A 22,030-nucleotide genomic window follows, 5' to 3' on the forward strand; every position below is an offset into this window, starting at 1 on the left:
ATATTAATTCCAGCAGGATAGAAACAGTCTAACTGGATATCCTATTGTTCCAGTCCTTTCATGTGAGGGAAGCAAGAGGCAGAGGTACGAAGGCCACAGGCTGACCCTCTGTGAACACACAACCATAGTCTCTAATATGGGATCAACTGTGAGTCCAAACTCATGGGTAGAAGCCAGAATTTGCAATCCCGAAGGGTATTTTGAGTTGAAGATAGGTTCTTTAAAAATCACAGTGGAGGACTGTGATAGCACAGTGGTAGGGAGTTTGCCTTGCAAGCATCCAACCCCTGACAAACCCTGGTTCGATTCCCGACATCCCATATAGTGCCCCGTGCCTGCCAGGAGTGATTTCTGAGCACAGAACCAGGAGTAACCCCTGAGCACCAGTGAGTATGACAAAACTCCTCCCCACAAAGATCACGGTAGACCTCAGTCCAATCTGAGTCCTTTAAGAATGAAAAATTTGGAAGGGGGAGGAGTCAGTCTCACCTGGAGGAGAGGCCAGGTGAGAGAGGAAACAGGGAAAAGATGCTCTTAGGGGTCCTCGTGAGAAAGAAACTGGCAGGTGCATTAATCTTGAACTAATCGGGCCTGGAGAGATAGCACAGTGGTATTTGTCTTGCAAGCAGCCGATCCAGGACCTAAGGTGGTTGGTTTGAATCCCGGTGTCCCATATGGTCCCCCGTGCCTGCCAGGAGCTATTTTTGAGCAGACAGCCAGGAGTAACCCCTGAGCACCACTGGGTGTGGCCCAAAAACCAAAAAAAAAAATTAAAAAAAAATCTTGGACTAATCTAGAGAAGTGCTGCAGGTCTTCTTTAGGTCTGTCTACAGTACACTCACTAATACAACAGCTATGTATAGACACAGAAATGCTGACCCCACTCTCACTCTTGAGCTCTCCCTGTCCTTTCATCTCCTATCACCCACACCTACATCTCCTCCACACTACCCCACACATAACTCTGCACACCTCATTTTCACTGGATTCTAGGATTGAGCCTGAGTTTTATTTCATACTTTTGATTTGTACTTTGAATTCTTATAGTTGGGCCAATAAACTTATCACGATCTAATCAACACATGCCTTCCTTTATCAACTGAGAATGATGCTAAGGTGACAGAATACCAGTAACTAGTTTCTACATGGACTATTGGAGTGTTGGGAACATCAAGACCTTTCCTGTTACCCTTGGGCATGTGTTTCCCAGATACTCTTATGTGGTATCCCCATTACTTAAACACCAGCGGCTTCCTTTCTAAAACAATCCCTTCAGCCACCAAATTGATGAGTTGGTTGGGTAGTTTTTGTTTGTTACTGTTGTTGGTTTGTTACTTTTAGCTTGGGAACCACACCTGAAAATATTCAGGGTCTGCTGCACTCAGGAATCATTCCAGGAAGGCTCAGGGGACCACATAGGATGTGGGGATTTGAACCTGTGCTGGCCATAAGCATGATTAAGCACTATACTATCATTCTGGGCCAATGAGTTTTTTTTTTTCCTGCTAGTGATGTGAGTCATTGCTCTGACTACATGGAGCTGTTTTGATGACTCGGCAGCCTGCAGATCGCTGGGGTCATGGGGCTATTTCCACAGTTTAGCCCTTGCTATATGAGAGAGCTGGTTAGTGGGAGTTTTGGTCACCCAAGTGCCAACAAACTGCATTTGTTTGTATTTATGCAGATTGGACTAGATGTTAGCCATGTAAAATCTGAAGATGGGCTTTTTCAATTACCACATGCCCTCTTTTTCCTGTGTTAGAAAGGGAAAGTTTCAAAGTCACCAAAAGTCACATAACCATTCTTGGGTTACATTTTATTGGGGGCAGACAGAGTGCTTCTATAGGATAGTTCCTTGCCCTCAGGGCCTCTTCAAACTGGCCACTTGGCATTGTTTCCTTCTGGGTTCTCCTCTTACTCCTGGTTCTTCTCTCCATTCTTTTTTTTTTTGGTTTTTGGTTTTTGGGCCACACCCAATGGTGCTCAGGGGTTACTCCTGGCTATCTGCTCAGAAATAGCTCCTGGCAGGCACGGGGGACCATATGGGACACCGGAATTCGAACCAACCACCTTTGGTCCTGGATCGGCTGCTTGCAAGGCAAACACTGCTGTGCTATCTCTCCGGGTCCTTTCTCTCCATTCTTAATTCCATTTCTGGTGTCCTGATAAGGAGAAGGAGCTTTGGAAGTCAGAGACTGGAATCTGCTGGGAAGAGCAATAAACAAAGGAAAGCCAAGGGTGCTGGAGTTGCCACCATTTTAGGGGAAGTCAGGGAGGAACAACGGAGGGAAACTGCCCTACCTATGCCTAGATTCTGCACTAACAGCCTCCAAGAGGTTGGAACTGAACTTCTGCTGTGTTTCAAAGCCATCATGTTTGTATAGTATTTGTATAGTTATAGCGACCCCCTGGAAAGTCATGTAGGAATGTGACCAGAATTCACTATTCTCTCTCTTCCAGTCTAGAAGCCACAGCTCAACCTTTCTCCTCCTTCCCCACATAGATATTCTTGCACCCAAAGGGCACAAGCATTTTTTATCCCAAGGATTCCAGTAAGTAACTGAAAGCCACCAAGAACCAGAGCCAAGGATCCTGGGAACTGGCAGAAGCAATTTCCCATTCTTGTCCCTCTCAAGTGCTCTCTGCTCAGGCTTCCAACAGGTTCATCCCCATGAGGAAACTACCTAAGGTTGATCTGTTTTTCTACCCCATGTGCAAGCAATCTGGTTCTTTTTTTTTTTTTTTTTTTTGGGTCACACCCGGCGGTGCTCAGGGGTTACTCCTGGCTGTCTGCTCAGAAATAGCTCCTGGCAGGCACGGGGGGACCATGTGGGACACCGGGATTCGAACCAATCACCTTTGGTCCTGGATCGGCTGCTTGCAAGGCAAACGTCGCTGTGCTATCTCTCCGGGCCCGCAATCTGGTTCTTGAAGACTTATCCATTCTGGTTGTTGAAGCAGTCCAGCCTTCACCCCAGTTCAAGACTCAGTATCACCATTCCCGCTCAGTTCTCTCTCCCTATACTCCCCTAGAAAGGTACTACAACCTATATGAATCATGCCCCCAGGCTGGAGTATGGGGGTAACTAGAAGATATCCCCATTTGATGGAGGCAGAAGCCAGCATTCATGGCCACTCTGTAGAAGAAGGAAGGCCTCTTCTGGCACTACTCTTTCCCACCCCTTTGGGAGAGCCCAGATGCCAGGCATCTTGGATTCTCCAATGACAAAGGAGAGGTGATGGGGAGCAGAAAGAAGGAGGCCAACAAAACAGAGAACCCCTTTAGTCATAATCTGGAGTCGTGTTTTTCAATTTTTCTCTGACTGAAGCCTACATTTGATCTTATATTCTCCCCATGGCACCCCTGACCTACCGGCTAGCTGCCTATGGGCTCCCATTTATACAAGTTTCACTTGTGTCTCCCTTGGGCCATCCTGAGGGTCAGTGGTGGGGATACATATGACTCCTGTTGATACATAGATCTAGAGCAGAGGTTTCCAAACACATTTGGATTCACCTTTAATAGAAAATTCAAATGAGTCAGCAACCCCTGAAAATCAACCTTCTTCTCTAAGTGAGCAAACAGAAAGTGGTCTGCAGCTTCCACCAAAGCTATTGCAACCCCTCAGGATAAGTCTGGAGCACTCACTCTGGGAAAGAACAATCACTAGAAGCTGTAGGGTGATTAGTCATGGTGCAGTACCCATGTCTTTTGGTTGTGTCCCTACTGGGAGAGAAGTGAAGAAGCCACAAGCCTGCCATCATGAAGCTGGATCCACTGGGAGGGCACAGCCAGCCTACATACCAATAAGGGAAAACAGGAAGAAAAAACAATGTGGTATCTGATATTTTAGATGATTCTATTAAATAAACTTTGGATTCAAGATTTTTGTTTGCACCTGGAAGTGCCTGGCAGTGCTCAGGTACTGGGGAAGCACAGGGGACCATGTGGCATCAAGGATCAAACACAGGTTTTTCACCTGTCAGGCATGAGCTCCAGGCCTTTGAGCTAGCTTCCCAGCCCCAGAAAGACATGTAGCTTGCCTCCAAAAAGGCATAAGTTGAATTAGATAAAGAGTATTTTACCCCATATATAGCATGCCAAGTGGGCGATGCGTATTCATCTAACATATATGCATTAAAATGTTAGAATGAAATTAGAAAAAAAAAAAGTAGTTTGATGGAAAGCAAGTGGGATAGGTGAGAAAGAGTACCGGGGAAAGCAGTTGTTTAGGAATCTTCTCAGGAAGAAATGTCAGTCTTGCTAAGAGCTGGGGAATTGGCTCTTCAGACAGAGACCAGTAACTATAGAATCTTTGGTAGGAAAAGCAAGGCTTTCTCTGAAAGGCAGAAGGAAGTGTATGCGGCTGGAGGGTGAAAGGGGCGAGTTGGATATTATCTCCAGTTGTGGAGATGTTGGAGAAAGCTCTTAGATTGAAACTTTAGGATTCTGTGATGAGAAACTCCAAACCACAACCCAGCCTCGCCCGGATTTAAAACTGAGGGGTGGGGGGTGGGCTCTTGGCAGGCCTGCTGCATAGAGAGCAAAGTTCTGACATAGTTCTGTGGAGACATCTGCTATATTGTAGACACACTTGGATACTTTTCAACACAGTGTTCAGCCTATAATTTCCTACTGCTCCATGCAATGTGCCTGGGGAGAGGGCGCTGGGCAGCTTCAGCAGCAATGGCAGGAAGGGAACACGTGTCATCAGGCCTGCTGGAGTTCCCAAAGAAGGCCGAGCAATTAGGCAATGGGCCTGCCCCAGAGTGACTGGTCTAGTGCTCCTCTCCCATCATTTTGGCGGGGGCTTTCAAGGACTTTTCAGCTGCCTCCTTGAAAGAAGCTGGAGCTTCAAGAAGTGAACCTACCACTTGCATAGAGTAACATTCACCCTGCTTATACTGCAAGCATGAGAGCATAGATTTCTCATGACAGGGCCATGAACCACCTTCCCTGGATCTAGAGAGTCTGAGCACCAGCACCTCTTGCTTCTAGTTCATTCACTGGCACCAGCAGCAAGGGCATTTGCAACCTCCATGCAATCCAGATCCAAATGAAAGGTCAGAACTGAGGACATTCTGGCTTCCTGAGTTCTCTGTGCCAGAAAGTTGGGAACAGGAGCTGGAGAGATAATACAGCAAGTAGGACACTTGTCTTGCATTCAACTGATTCAGGTTTAATCATTAGCACTTCCTATGGTCTCCCAAGACCCATGTTCACAGAACCAGGAGTAAGCCCTGTGCAGCTTTTATTTGTGTATCTTTGGGTCACATTCAGCACTCCTCAGGCCTACTCACAGATGGTGCTGGGGTCACTCCTGGCAGTGCCCAGGGAACCATGGGGTGTCAGGGATCAAACCCAGGCCTCATGCATGCGAAGCCTGTGCTCTCATCTATTGAATACTCTCCAGTCCTTCTTCTCTAACATCTTGACCCACGTTCCTTTCAGATGCCCAGAGGCTTGTTCAGATCCCATGACTGCTCACATCCCCTAGATAAGCCTATATCCTCTGTCACAAAAGTGCATATTATAAGCCATGCTGTGGACTGAGTTCAGAGAGATTTGGGGGGTTGGATGCAGGCTGAGGCACTAGGACTGTCTTTGGGTGCATTTTCTTAATTTCTTCATTACTCACATCAGCAGGGAAGGAGGGAGAAGCAGGGAGCCTCTCACAACAGGACCAAACCTCTTGCTACTGCTGCAGTTTAGAACTACCCAGGGAGCTCCAAACCCCACAACCATGGGGCCAATCAACTATTGGGGGTGTATGAAAGGAAGATATCAGTATTTTCTTTCAGACTCCTAGATGCATGGGATGAGAGGAGTGAGTAAAAATTAAAAAAAGGCATGCATAGGGAATTACTGTTTCCAGAGGGAAGGTAGGAGGAGTTGGAGGATGGGGTGGCATTTGTAATGTCATCCTTCAAAGATGGGCACTATTTGGATGGAAGGAAAGAAGGAAGGAAGGAAGGAAGGAAGGAAGGAAGGAAGGAAGGAAGGAAGGAAGGAAGGAAGGAAGGAAGGAAGGAAGGAAGGAAGGAAGGAAGGAAGGGAAAGGAAGGGACACTGCCTGGCCACAATGTAGGGAGTGTGATCAGGATTCAGACCTGAAACATTAGATATCTGCTAAATACTCTCTGCATGGTACTCTCCAAAAAAAGTACCTTCTTTAGTTAGCAAAATCCCAAGAGGCATGGCAGAATGGGTTTATAGTGTACAGGGCTTATAGCTATGTGTGGCAGCCCTACTGAACTCGTATCGATGTTGCCAGTCCACTTAGATGCTTTCTCTCTGGAACAGAGAGGTGATGTAAAGGAGGCATCGGGCAGGTGGAGGCTTGGGGGAGTGGTAGGGGCTTGAATAGTTCCCATTCTCCTACTACCAGGCAGTAACTCTGAAATATCTGTAATATCTGCTGAGTACTACACCTGTCCCCCTGCCGGAGGGAGCACGCCCCAAAGCAGCTCAGCTCAGACAGAGCAACAGGAAGCAATACATCAGCACAGTGGGCCTGCATGGACCCCCACCCTGAATATGGGCTTTAGGGCTGCTGCTGCCTGGTGGACAGTACTCAACCCACCCCTCCCAGCCCACCTAGAAGGCAACTGCACCGCATGCCAATTACAGGAGCCAATTAATTCGCATTTAATGGGGATATTTTCTTTTACTGCGTGAAACTGAGGGGCATAAAACCTGATTCCTCTTCTGTGGCTTGATCCTGCTCTCCACGTGCTCATATCATTTAATAACTCCTGGTGCAGACTGGGGGCCAGATCTGCACAGGGCGCTGGGGAGCTACACAGGCCGTTCCCCATCAACAATCTGGTGAGGAGGCTATGCTGGCCATGCTGTTTACACTTCCATTTCCCCTCTGTGGCTCCCAGAAGTTTCCATAAAACCAGATGTAGGTAATCAAAGATCTCCCAGCCCCAAGCAGCTCGGCTCCTAAAGACTTCCATGGAGTCTGCTTCCTCTGCTGGGGTTTGCAGCTCCAAAAGGCCCTTAAACCAGCCCTCAATCTCTCCCCAGGAAGGGCGAGTCCTGCTCACTCATAGCCCTGCAATCATTTGTCGACTATTTTATGGTCAATAATAATAGTAATTGCACCACGGCAGTCTCTGGAGCCTTTTTCAGTTACGCTCTGAGTACGTGGCGTGTGACCCTGCGGAGGCGAGCTGCCTCGTGAGCAAGGTATTTCTTTCCCATTTTGCAGCCAAATAAAAGCCAGCTGACTGAAAGAACTTCCTAAGAGCCATCTCCAAAGAGATTGACCCCTTCCTTGGGGGAAGTTTTGCCCTCACTCCTCAGGCAGCTTTCCTAGCAAGCATGTGCCCTGGGGCCTCAGCATCTTTGAGGAATGGTGCCAGGACTAAGGGTGATGGTGATTGAATGCTGCCACTTTACTCCATCTTTTCTAACTCCATGCTGGTGCAGATGGGGGCTCTCAGGGACGACAACAGGACTCCCTATCAGTCTTTGGAGAACCTAAGTTCCGAAGCTCCTCATCCTTGCTCCCTGTAGTTGATCATATCCATGCCAATGAAGAATGAAGCAGTAGGTGAAATCGTGACTTTTATGTCAAACAGTACAGACTGCACATGTGTGCAGCTGGGTTTCCAGTCTCTGCACCATCTCAACCCCCTTTCCTTTTCAGGGTATCTCTTCAAGGATAGTCTTGGCAAGAAGTTGATCCCCTGCTGTCTCTTCACTTTATAGAGATCAGGGTGGGCACAGCCCTGATTCCACCCAACCTCAGGGGTTTCCGGGGCAAGAGTGAAAGCCAGGTTCCACTGATCCAAGCCTGTTTCTAGTGGTGTTCAGGACAGAGATACAACGGGAAGCTCAGTCTCTGTTGGGTGTTCTCTTGTGGAGGCATCTGTAGTCAGTCCTATGATCAGCAATTAAACCCAGACCACAGCAATGAGCTTTCCTGAGGATGATAACACTTCAGGACACCAGAGCACCTACCAGTCCTCCCTGACTCTCTCCCCCACTGCCTTTCTTGTTATTGGTGTTATTATCAACCATAGTGGTGGTATTATTATCAACTGCAGCCAGCACCTATTATTACCCCTGCTTCCATAATGAGGAGCCTGAGGTACCAATCATTACAGAATAAAGTCCTCCTATGATGCCATTAAGCATGGTTGTTTAGGGAGCTGTGGTCACCAGCATCCAGGCAGTCCCAAGGGAGGGCTCCAGCAGGCTATTACTGAAATGGGGCCAGGAGACTGGTTGAGTTTTGCCATGTGAGGGGAAAAAATGAGCTTTCCTTACCAGACAAGAATGACAATTTACAGGAAATTATGCTCTGAATTCATAATCTGGAATGAGCGGAAATGGTATTCTATAGTAATCCATCCCAACTGACTCGCTATTGTACATGCACCTGCTCACAGTTTTTAAGCTGGGACTTTATGGAAAGGACATTTTGATTGCTTCCGAAGTTTGCTGAGCAATTCCCTCCTCTCCCAGGCATACAGCCTTTTGTGCTGGAAATTTCCCTCGCGGCCTCCTTCTGCACGGGCAGACAGGCACGTGGCTTGCACATGAGCACGCACACAGCCGCGGTCCCTCTCATGGTGTGACTCTGGTAGGGGCTTGCAGGTGCTAAGCTGAGTGATGGAAGCTGGGAGAGAGAGAGAAATAGCACAGTTGGCACCTGTGCATGCTTGCCTAAGGAGGTACAAATGGATACCCACCATATTTAGAAATGCTTTCTAGTATTGGATTGAGGGGGAGAGGGCAGGGGAGGAGGGCACAAGGAGGTTAAGAAATTCCAGCCATACAGGATTGGAAGGATTGGAAGATTCTGAGCAGGAGGGAGACACAACTATTCACCTGATCACATGCCAGTCTCAGTTGCACCATAGAAATTTCTCATGTTAAACTTAAGGTCCCCAGCCAACACTGACACAAATTGGGGGAGGATCACATGAAGCAAGAATAATGTTGCTAACATGCCTTGGTGCCTTGCCTGGTGCCTGGATATAGTAAGAACTACAGAATGGCTTCAGGCCAGTTAGAGAGCCCTCTGTTTGGCTGAAGCAACACATACTGATGACATCACATAGCATACAGAACTTAAGGGGCCGGAGAGACAGCATGGAGGTAAGGCGTTTGCCTTTCATGCAGAAGGTCATTGGTTCGAATCCTGGCATCCCATATGGTCCCCCGAGCCTGCCAGGAGCAATTTCTGAGCGTGAAGCCAGGAGTAACCCCTGAGCGCTGCCAGGTGTGACCCAAAAACAAAACAAACAAACAAACAAACAAACAAACAAAAAAAGCATACAGAACTTCAGGGCCTGTTCTTTTGGGAACACAGAGATTCAGAGGAAAGGTAAATCGTAAGTTGAACCAACAGGGAGGATATTTCCATTGGAACAACAGGAAAATCAGGGTAATACCAACCAATGCCTTGGAAATAACATGAAGCATGTACTGAAGCTTTCTCTGTGGGAAGAAAAAAGAAATAGAGGATCAACCCAAATCAACAGCAGAAGGGAATGGATCAATATAGAAACTCGGTCCCAAGAATAGCAAGGAAATGGGAGCTGGGCCCTTGTACAGAGTAGGTTCCAAGAAATGAGTCCTAAAAAAGATAATCTAGGGAGATGACTCGAGTGCTAAAGTACTTGTCTAGCATATGTGAAGCTCCGAGTCTAATCTCTGTGCCTCATAGTTGCCAAACATTGTCAAATGTTCTCCACATGGCCCTTAAGCAGTTTAATATCTTAAGCAGTTCAAAGACACGCAGCAACATTTAGGCTCAATCTGTTAAGGTCCTATTAAAAATTTTTTTTTAAAGATAAAAGAATAGGGGCCGGGCGGTGGCGCTAAAGGTAAGGTGCCTGCCTTGCCTGCGCTAGCCTTGGACGGACCGCGGTTCGATCCCCCGGTGTCCCATATGGTCCCCCAAGCCAGGAGCAACTTCTGAGCACATAGCCAGGAGTAACCCCTGAGCGTCACCGGGTGTGGCCCAAAAACCAAAAAAAAAAAAAAAAAAAAAAAAGATAAAAGAATAGACCCAGATAGAAAACATGAATCCAAAAAAATGTATACACACAACTATTCATTGCAGTACTTAGTACAATAGCTAAGAGCTGGAATCAATCTAGATGTCCAATAACAAATGAGTGGATCATGAAGATGTGGTACATATATTACAGTGGAACACAACATAGCTGCAAGGAATAATACAATCATGCAATTTGCTACAACATGGATGGAATTGGAAGATATGTTAAATGACTAGTACAGAATGTTATGACTTATATGTGGTATATAGAATAAATTCATGAAGAAACTCAATGGTATAAATAAGAGTTGTCTCAAACACTCTTGGCTCCAGAGTATAGTGAGAAGAAGGAAAGAAATTGAGTGCAGGATGGAGAAACACAAATATGAAAGGATGGGGGCCAGGGGCCAAGAGGTCTCAAGTACATTGGTGGTGTTAAGAAAGGAAAGAATGGGCCCGGAGAGATAGCACAGCGGCGTTTGCCTTGCAAGCAGCCGATCCAGGACCTAGGGTGGTTGGTTCGAATCCCGGTGTCCCATATGGTCCCCCATGCCTGCCAGGAGCTATTTCTGAGCAGACAGCCAGGAGTAACCCCTGAGCAACGCCGGGTGTGGCCCAAAAACAAAAAACAAAAAACAAAAAACAAAAAAAAGGAAAGAACTAAATATACAAGCCAGATTCAACAACAATGAAATAATGAGACCCAAACTTTAACAATCAAAACTTAATTCGAATCCCGGCATCCCATATGGTCCCTCAAGCCTGCCAGGAGTGATTTCTGAGCATAGAGCCAGGAGTAACCCCTGAGCACTGCCGGGTGTGACCCAAAAACAAACAAACAAACAAACAAACAACCCCCCCAAAAAAAACCCCAAACAATCAAAACTTAAAATGGGCCTGTTATACTGGTAGGCTGGGGGCAGGTATGGTGGTATGGGATGAACCCTGGGAACATTGGTGGAGAGAAGTCAACATTGGTGGTGAGATTAGCCCCGATACAGTATATGTCTAAAACCTAACTATGAAGAACTTTGTAAATCACAATAGTTTCGAAAAAATATTTAAAAAAAAAATGAAAGGATAGAGTCACCATGTTCTAATTGGGCCAGCTCATCAACTCAATCTTTTCTTGAATGATACATAAAATGAGCTGTGAAAGATAATGGGTTCACAGACCCATGCAGCAGAAAGCTAGCTGTCTTGGGAGGAGAGGATGAGCCAAGTCCCATCCTGAGAAGCCATGCCTGCTACCTTCATCACCCTGAACCAACATTTTCTCAATGGCCTCATCACTGATTCTCTACAATTCCCTATAAGGACACCAGTCTGACCAGACTTCAAACTTCAGGTACGCCACTTTGGGGCTGATGTCACCAGGGCATTTTGGAGCGAGTGTGGGCACCTTTACCCCATATCTTCCTTCTTCCAGTACAGTTGGTAGCTGAGTACATGCCCTAAAGGTCATAGTATCAGTAATACTGCTTTGAATTTCTGGACAACTTCATTTGTTTGATGCTGTTATCTCTACAGGAACACACCAATTTAAAAGAATTTAAAGTTAACAAGAAGAGCTTACTAAACCTTCTGCCATTTACTTCATTGGAAATACAATAATTTTCACAAATGTGCTTGCTACTGTATATTTTTTGTTCTTTCTTTTATTTCACTTTCTTTTCTTCCATTTTTAATTTTTCTTTTTTCTTTTTTCTTTTTTTTTTTTTGGTTTTTGGGCCACACCCGTTTGACACTCAGGGGTTACTCCTGGCTATGCGCTCAGAAATCGCCCCTGGCTTGGGGGACCATATGTGACACTGCGGGATCGAACCGAGGTCCGTCCTACGCTAGTGCTTGCAAGGCAGACATCTTACCTATAGCGCCACCTTCCTGGCCCCTCGTTTTTAGTTTTTCTTTCTTCTTTTTTTAATAACTTTGCTTTAACTTATTGGGAACAAATGTATTATGATCAACTATGTCAACTATGTAATACATTTTCTTTAAATAAAGAACAAAGGATAAACAACACACAATGTGATTCCATTTATTTTTTAGTGCTATAAAGTAACAGCTGTGCTCAGACACATTCACAATATATAAATACGTCACATGTTCAGAGAAAGTTGTGTTTCACAGCACCATACTTGACCACCAGAGAGCTGGCAAGCACTGGAGGCATTAATCTTATCCATAATATTTGCATTCTTCTCTTTCTTACATGATGCATTCATCACAGTTCTGCACTTGAAAGAAAATAATCTTGCTTTTAAAAGCAAGAGAAACAGTTGGGGTGGGAGAGATAGCATGGAGGTAAGGCGTTTGCCTTTCATGCAGAAGATCATCAGTTAGAATGCCGGTGTCCCATATGGTCCCCTGTGCCTGCCAGGAGCAATTTCTGAGCATGGAGCCAGGAGTAATCCCTGAGCAGTGCCGGGTGTGACCCAAAAAAACAAAACAAAACAAAACAAAACAAAAAGGCAAGAGAAACAGTTATGAATATAGATTAGTGGGAACCTTGCATTGTATCAGGCTCTGAATTTGAGGGAGGGAGAAAAGAAAGAAAGCAAGCAAGAAAAAGAGAAAGAAAGAAAGAAAGAAAGAAAGAAAGAAAGAAAGAAAGAAAGAAAGAAAGAAAGAAAGAAAGAAAGAAAGAAAGAAAGAAAGAAAGAAAGAGAGAGAGAGAGAGAGAGAAAGAAAGAAAGAAAGAAGAAAGAAAGAAAGAAAGAAAGAAAGAAAGAAAGAAAGAAAGAAAGAAAGAAAGAAAGAAAGAAAGAAAGAAAGAAAGAAAGAAAGAAAGAAAGAAAGAAAGAAAGAAAGAAAAAGAAAAGAAAGGAAGGAAAGACGAAAGGAAGGAAAGAAGAAAGAAAGAAGAAAGAAAGAAAGAGAGAGAGAGAGAAAGAAAGAAAGAAAGAAAGAAAGAAAGAAAGAAAGAAGAAAGAAAGAAAGAAAGAAAGAAAGAAGAAAGAAAGAAAGAAAAAGAAAAGAAAGGAAGGAAAGACGAAAGGAAGGAAAGAAGAAAGAAAGAAGAAAGAAAGAAAGAAAGAAAGAAAGAAAGAAAGAAAGAAAAAAGAGAAAGAAAAAAGAAAGAAAAAGAAAAGGAAGGAAGGAAAGAAAGAGAAATAAAAGAAGAAAAGAAAAGGGAAAGAAAGAAGGAAGGGAGGGATGAAGGGAAAGAGGGAAAGAAAGAAAAAGAGAGAGAAGAAGAAACAGGATCAAAATAAAAGAACAAACTTGAACCACACACCAGACAGAGGCCATGCCCAGGAGTGTTGCTTCCCCAGTGGTCCAAAGCTGACACTGCTGCAAGATAATCTCTCACCAATATAAACTTCCCTGAGATTTCCCTGGCAGTGTAGAAATAAGACTGACAGTGATTTAGGAAAGCTGAACTTCAAGTCTACAAAAGATTCATGGTAAAGCAGCATAAAACCCCACCATGCTTTATGGTGAAGACTGAAATTCTGTAGGCCCATTCAGTACTGATCTCTTATAAAACTTCACTGAAATGAAGTTCAGAGGGGAAATGGTTAGGATGTTCAAGCTCAAAGAAACAATGGAACAGACTTACAATGAAATACAATGGGATATAAGAGAAAAAGGAGAAAAATTCAAACAAATTTCACAATTGAAAAACTTTGTAAGCCAAATGAAAAATTCATTGGAATACCTCATCAGCAGAGCAACAGTGAACTCGAAGATTAAGTACAGAAAACCTCCAGACAATAACGTAAGATGGGGAAAAAAAACCTCAAAATAAACAAATAGAAGATGGAAAAATTCCTAAAAATAAATGAACAAATGACAATAGAAGGCTCACCCTAGTCACAATGATTAAGACCATATATATAGAAAGAATGCTGAAAACAGAAAGAATATGAAAGAAAATTATATATAAAGGATCATTCTTAAAACTTCCAGAAGATTTATCACAAGCACCCTCTAGTCCTGAAAGCAGTGGTGGGATATTCTGTAAAAACTCAACAAAATGGGGCCCGGAGAGATAGCACAGCGGCGTTTGCCTTGCAAGCAGCCGATCCAGGACCAAAGGTGGTTGGTTCGAATCCCGGTGTCCCATATGGTTTCCCGTGCCTGCCAGGAGCTATTTCTGAGCAGACAGCCAGGAGTAACCCCTGAGCACCACTGGGTGTGGCCCCAAAACCAAAAAAAAAAAAACAAAAACAAAAACAAAAACTCAACAAAATGAATGCCTCACCAAGAATTCTTCACCAAGCCAGACTCTCAGGTTTGAAGGAAGGATACACAGCTTCCTAAATAAACAACAGTTTAAGAAATTTATGGACTTAACCCAACTTTAGCCAACTTTAAGTTAATATATACCTAAAGCTGACAGATATCCTACCAAGAAAGAAAATTACATACTAATCTCACAGATGAACATTAATGTAAGCATCCTCAACAAAATCTTAGCAAACCAAATCCAACAACATATAAAAAAAATTGATACATCATAGTCAAATGGATTTCATCACAAGGATGGTTCAATATATGCAAATCAATTAACATCATATACCACAGTAGTAGAAGAAAAGTTAAAATCGTATCATCATTTCAATAGATGCAGAGAAAGCATTTGACAAGATCCAACACCCATTTATGATTAAAACTTTCAGCAAAATTAAGGGATGGAAGAAACCTTCCTCAAGATAGTAATAGCTGGGGGCTGGAGAGATAGCATGGAGGTAGAGCATATGCCTTGCATGCAGAAGGACAGTGATTTGAATCCCGGCATCCCATATGGTCCTCCGTGCCGCCAGGGGCGATTTCTGAGTGCAGAAACCCCTGAGTGCTGCCAGGTGTGACTCAGAAAACAAAACAAAAACAAATAAACAAACAAAAAAAGATAGTAATAGCTGGGGCCGGAGAGATAGCATGGAGGTAGGGCCTTTGCCTTGTATGCAGAAGGACAGTGGTTTGAATTCTGGCATCCCCTAGGGTCCTCCATGCCTGCCAGGAGTGATTTCTGAGCATAGAGCCGGGAGTAACCCCTGAGCACTTGCGGGTGAGACGACCCCCCCCAAATAGTAATAGCTATCTTTAAAAAGTCCATAGCAGGGGCCGGAGAGATAGCATGGAGGTAAGGTGTTTGCCTTTCATGCAGGAGGTCATCGGTTCAAATCCCGGAGTCCCATATGGTCCCCCGTGCCTACCAGGAGCAATTTCTGAGTCTGGAGCCAGGAATAACCCCTGAGCACTGCCGGGTGTGACCCAAAAACAAACAAACAAAAAAAAAAGTCCATAGCCAATATTATTCATATGATGAAAAATTGAAAGCACTCCCACTAAGGTCAGGCATGAGGAAAGGATGTCTATTGTCTTCACTCTTATTCAATATAGTATTAGATGCCCTAGCAAGAGTAATCAGGCAAGACAAAAAAAAGAGAAGTTAAGGGGCCGGAGAAATAGCACAGTGATAAGGCATTTGCCTTGCATGTAGAAGGATGGTGGTTCGAATCCTGGCATCCCATAAAAAAAAAAAAAAAAGAGAGAGAGAGAAGTCAAACTATCTCTATTGCAGATGGCATGATGATATAAAAACTTCAAAACATTTAAGAAAAATGGAAGAAGACCTAAGGAAAATCATTCCATGCTCATGGATGGAAGAATCAATATTATTAAAATGGCCATCTTACCTAATCTACACTATAAAGTGAAAGTCAGAAAACATTCTTTTTTATTATTAGTATTATCATTTATTATGCAGAATCCATTATAACACTAAAAATGTTTTGAATTTTATCACAAAGCTAAAAGACACATTCATTTGCAATATTTTTACAAGTTATTCATAGGAGTGCCATATACCTTTCATCAAATTTTCTTTGAATAATGATAAGAAAATATCAACTGGAAATTGATAATTGGGATAACCTACAGAATTGATTTAAATTTCACCAGCTCTGTATGTAACTCCATCAGACAACATTCTTTAAGAATTTAGAACAGGGGCCGGAGAGATAGCATGGAGGTAAGGCATTTGCCTTTCATGCAGAAGGTCATCGGTTCGAATCCTGGCGTCCCATATGGTCTCCCGTGCCTGCCAGGAGCAATTTCTGAGCATGGAGCCAGGAATAACCCCTGAGCACTGCCGGGTGTGACCCAAAAACCACAAAAAAAAAAAAAAAGAATTTAGAACAGTCAATTATAAAGTTTGTGTCAAATCATAAGAGACCCCAGGTAGCCAAACAACCATACTTAAAGTAAAAAATGAAACTGGGAGGTATCTCATTACTGGAAGCTGTACTACAAAGCCATAGTGATCAAAACAGCAGCAAGGCATTGGAATAAAGACAGACTTTCAGACCAATGGGTAAGAATAGAATATCCAGTAATAAACCCTTAAGTATATGGTTAACTAATTTTGACAAAGGAACCGAGAACATGAAATAGAGTAAAGACAAGCCTCTCCAACAAATTATGTTGGGACAATTGAATAAGCACATGAAAGAAATTAAAACTGAGGCCAGAGCATATCATATAAGTAGGGCATTTGCCTTGCACCAGGTCAACCTGAGACCTGGGAATGATCTGGGTTTGATCCCTGGCACCCCATATGGTCCCCTGAGCCTGTCAAGAGCAAATTCTGAGCTCATGGCCAGGAGTAACCACTGAGTGCCGCTGGGTGTGGCCCAAAACCAAGAAAAAAAAGTTAAATAAATTAAAGCTGGATCCATATTTTACACCTTACACAAAAGTCAAATCAAAGTGGGATTAAAGACCTTAAAATCAGACTTGAATCTACAAAGTACATTGAAGAAAACATAGGCAAAATGCTCCAAGACCTAGACTTCAAAGGAGACTTCAATGATATGATATCAGTGAAAAGAAACAAGTCAAATCTGAACAAATGGAACTACATTAAATTAAAATGTTTCTGTATAGCAAAAGAATCATGGCTAAAATGAGAAGACAATTCCCTGAGTGGGAGAAAATATTTGTACTCAACACATCAGATAAATAGTTATATCTAGGATATCCAAAGTACTCACAAAGATTAACTTCCCAAAACCTAAATCAAAAATCCTATCAAAAAATGGACAGTAGGGGCTGGAGAGATAGCAGAGTGGTAGGGTGTTTGCCTTGCATGCAGCCAATCCAGGAGGGACCCGGTTCGATTCCTGGCATCCCAATGGCCCCCCAGCCTGCCAGGGGTGATTTCTTAGTGCAGAGCCAGGAGTAACCCTTGAACACCGCTGGGTGTGGCCCAAAAATAAATAAATAAATAAAGTTTTTAAAAAATGGGAGAGGAAACGAACCTACATTTTTCTGAATAAGACCAACAGATGGCCAACAGGGACATTAAAAATTTCTCAACATCATTTATCATTAGGAAAATCAAAATCAAGATGACAATGAGACATCACCTTACACCAATAAAGATGGCACATATCAAAAGAAATCTGTACTGGAAGGGATAAAGTGAAAATAAACTCATCCACTGCTGATGTGAATGTTGTCTGGTTCAACCCCTACAGAAAATAATATGGAGGGTTCATAGTAAACTAAGAATTGAGTTACCATATGACCCAGCAATTCCACTCTTGGGAATCTATTCCAAGACAGGAAAACTTCTGTTCAAAAGGACATATGAAGACTCACTCTTTTCTCAAACAAGATGTAAACTGACCCATGAAAGATTATGGCTACACTGGCCCATGGCAGAACAAAGCTGGCCATCTCAGGAGGAGAGTCTGGACCAAGCCCTGGACCTCCTGTGGTTTCCAACACCCAGAATAACTATTTCCCTGATGGCCTTTTTTTTTTTTATCACTGATCCCCTACGATTGAATCCATTTGGGTTCATTGATCTGACCACACCTCATGTTCACTGAGTATTGGGTTGATCTCGCTACAGCTTTTTGTGAAGTGAGTGCAGGCACTCCCATCTATATCTCCCTTCTTCTGGGAAAGCCTGGCAGCTGTAAACATGCCCCAAAATGCAGTAGCTAAATCAGGCCTTTTTCCAGGATGCTCTACAGCAGAGTTTATGCCCCTAAAATTTGTGGTATCATAGCTTTGAAGTTCTGGACAACTTCATTTGGTTGATGATGCCATCCCTAAAAGAACAGCCCAACTTAACAGACTGGACATATAACAAGAGCTTAAGAAACCTTCTGCCATTGTATTAATTACTTCACTAGTGATACAATTTTCACAAATGAGCTTGCTACTGTACACTTTATTTTTTCTCTCTTCTCTTCCATTTTATTTTTCCTTTCAATTTTTTTCGATGACTTTGCTTCCACTTATGTGGAAACAAATTTATTATGATTAACTATGGTAACTATAATAAAACATTTTCTTTAAGTAAATAAAATAATAATAAAGGACACAGGCATACCAATAATCATTGCAGCACTCAGTGCAATAACTAAGACTTGGAATCCATTAGAGATGAGTGGATCATGAAGATGTGAAACATATATACAGAGGTAACACTACATAGCTGCAAAACATGATACAATCACACAATCTGCTGCAACATGAATGGTATTGGAAGATATTATGTTAAATGAAGTAAGCCAGAAGAAGGATAAATACAGAATTCTATTTAGGTATTTAGAATAACTGCAAGAAAAAATGCAATGGTTTAAATAGGAGTTGTCTCAAACACTCTATGTCCCAGAGCATAGCGAGAAGCGGGAAAGAAATTGAGTATAGGAGGGAAACACAGTATGAAAGGATGGGATCCAGGGGCCAAGAGATGTTAAATCCATTGGTGGTGTTAAGAAAGGATAGAACTGGGAGATCTGGGAAATTGGTGGTGGGAATGTTGCACTAGTGAAGGGGGGTGTTCTTTACATGACTGTAATCATACAACTATAATCATATTTGTAATCACGGTGTTTAAATAAAGATAATTATAAAAAAAAGAAAGGATAGAACTAAATACCCAACCACGGAGTCAACAACAATGAAATAATGAGATCCAAATGTTTACAACCAAACTTTAAAAGGTGCCTATTAAAATGGCAGGCTGGGGCAGGGGAGAGGTATCAGAAGGCCTCTGGGGACATTGGTGGAAGGAGGTTGACAGTGGTGGTGGAATTGTTACTGAAACACTGTATGTCTAAAGATTAACTTTAGCTTTAAATAATTTTGTACATCACAATGCTTTACAAATATTTAATAAAAAAAAGGAAGAACTGAAGGGAGCACTTTAAGAAAAACAAACACCAAATTCTACAAAAATATGGCACAAAAATTTCACGACAATAGTCTCAATTTCAGTGGACTAAGTATATATGAGATGTTCATTTTGGACTAAATATATATGAGAAGTAATTTTAGGTTAAAAAAAAAGTGGAACAAGGAAAGACGCTTAAACAAGTAGTGCTGGCTCCTATGTTAATTGCAGCTCTATTTACAATAGCCAGGATCTAGAAACAACTCAGGTACCCAACAACAGATGAGTGGCTAAAAAAACTGTGGTATGGGGTCAGAGCAATAGCATAGTGGCAAGGCATTTGCCTTGCACGCAGATGACCCGGGACGGACCAAGGTTCAATCCAGCATCCAATATGGTCTCTCAAGCCTGTCAGGAGTGATTTCTGAGTGCAGATCCAGGAGTAACTCCAGAGCACTGCCAAGTGTGGCCCCAAAACAAAACAAAACAAAACAAAAACTGTGGTACACAGTGGAAAACTGTGCAGCTGTTAGGAAAAATGAAGTCATGAAATTCGTTCACGAATAGACATGGAGACTAATATGCTGAGTGAAATGAGTCAGCGAGAGAGAGATAGAGACAGAATAGTGTCACTTATCTGTGAGATTTAAGAAAAAAAAAAAGACAGGATGGTAATAAATATCCAGAGACAATAGAGATGCAGGCCAGAAGGACAAGTCCATAATACCAAGCTTAGCACAAGGAGCAGTGAGCGCAGTTAGAGAAATAATTGTGCTAACAACTACCATGACAATGATAAAGAGATAAAATGCCCAAAGACAGGCTGGGGGTAAGGGAGGAGGGAAATGGGGAATATTGGTGATGGAAAAGTTACATTGGTGAAGGGTGGTATACATTTAATGACTGAAACCCAACTATGAACATTTTTGTAACCATAGTGCTTAAATAAGGAAATTATTTAAAATTAAAAAAAATAAACAGGCCAGAGTGATAGCACAGCGATAGGATATTTGCTTTGCATGCAGATGACCTGGATGAACCCGTGTTCAATCCCCAGTATCCCATATGGTCCCCCAAGCCTGCCAGGAGCAATTTCTGAGATCAGAGCCAGGAGTAACCCCTGAACACTGGCAGGTGTGGCCCAAAAACCAAAAATCAAAAGTAACAACAATAAACAAGTGGTACTGGGAAACCTGGTCAGCTCCAAGCAAGAAACTAAATTTAGACCTCTTCCTCATATTAGTTACAAAGAGTGATTCAAAACAAATGAAGGACCTTAATTTAAAACCATAAGGTTTCTGATTGTAGTACAAGGGAGTCTCCAGTCTGAACCTTTATGAGCCTCTTCTTATTTGTCTCATTCATTTATTCAATATTGTCCATAGTCATTCCCCTGTTTTTGTTCATTCAACATGTACCACTGAGCACCATTGGTAGGTACAGCAGTGAACAAAATAGACCATGTCCCTGACTCTGTTCATATTTGCATTGTGTGTATGAGTCTCCTCCAAAGTCCTAGTGAGAGCCTGAAGAGAGAGGAAAGGAACAACAGAAATTACTGTCATTTGCATTTAAGTTGAAGTCGAAAAGAAAAGGTGAATTAGAACTATAAACACACACACACACACACACAATTACAATCACACACACACACACACACACACACACACACACACACGACAAAAGTAAGTCTCTTCCCTTTCTTCCAAAGCCTTATCCTGGGCTTCTGGATCATACTTAGACCCAAATCAAATGCTCCTCTTCTTGGAAGGCCTGTTTGATGCCCCATTTGTTTCAATTCCATTGGATTTCTTCCTATGAGCTTCTTTATTAATTCCAGTATGGGCTTGCAGACTGCCAGCTAGTAAGCAGTTTATTCACAACTGAGCAATCTGATGGGTTAACTATGATTTTCCATATCTGGGCTGGAGAAAATAGTACAGTGGGTAAGGTGCTTGTCTTCCATGCAACTGATTGGGTGTGATTCCTAACATCACATATGGTCCCTTGAGACTGCCAGGAGGGATCCCTGAGTGCCAGAAGTAAGCTTTTTTTTTTTTTTTTTTTTTTTGTGATTTTTGGGTCACACCAGCAGTGCTCAGGGGTTATTCCTGGCTCCATGCTCAGAAATTGCTCCTGGCAGGCACGGGGGACCATATGGGGTGCCGGGATTCGAACCGATGACCTTCTGCATGAAAGGCAAACGCCTTACCTCCATGCTATCTCTCCGGCCCCCCAGAAGTAAGCTTTAATCACCACCATGTATGACCCTTTTGAGAGAGAGATTCCATACCTGCACCAGGCCAGGCAGGCTCTATTTCCTGCCATCACATGACTTTGTGGTCCCCACTTTTCAATAATGTGCATTTCAGGATATGTATTTATCTTATTCCTCCACCCATCATCATTCCCTCTATGTCAGGGGTCTCAAACTCGAGGCCCACAGGCCGTTTGCAGCCCTCCGTACAACATTTTGTGGCCCTGCCCTAGAGGAATCTTTTTTGTTTTGTTTTATTTTGTTTTAGTTGTTTGGGTCACACCTCCCAATGTTCAAGGCTTACTACTGACTTTGCACTCAAGGATCACCCCGACTTTGCCTCCTGCGGCCCCCAGGTAAGTTGAGTTTGAGACTCCTACTCTATGTCATATTTATCCAGAGTCAATTCATAATGCACAGTGGGTAACTGAATGCATGTTTGGGTAAGTGGATGGATGGGTGGGTGGGTAGCTGGAGGGATAAATGGATGAGCAGATGGATGAAAGAGCAGATGGATAAGCAGATGGATTGATTAGTAGGGGTGGGAAGTAGATAGATGAGTATATGAATTAATAAATGAAATAAATGAAACAGAAGAAGAAACTACTCGGT

The sequence above is a fragment of the Suncus etruscus genome, chromosome 14 (assembly GCF_024139225.1).
Source record: "Suncus etruscus isolate mSunEtr1 chromosome 14, mSunEtr1.pri.cur, whole genome shotgun sequence".
Taxonomy (NCBI): Eukaryota; Metazoa; Chordata; class Mammalia; order Eulipotyphla; family Soricidae; genus Suncus; species Suncus etruscus.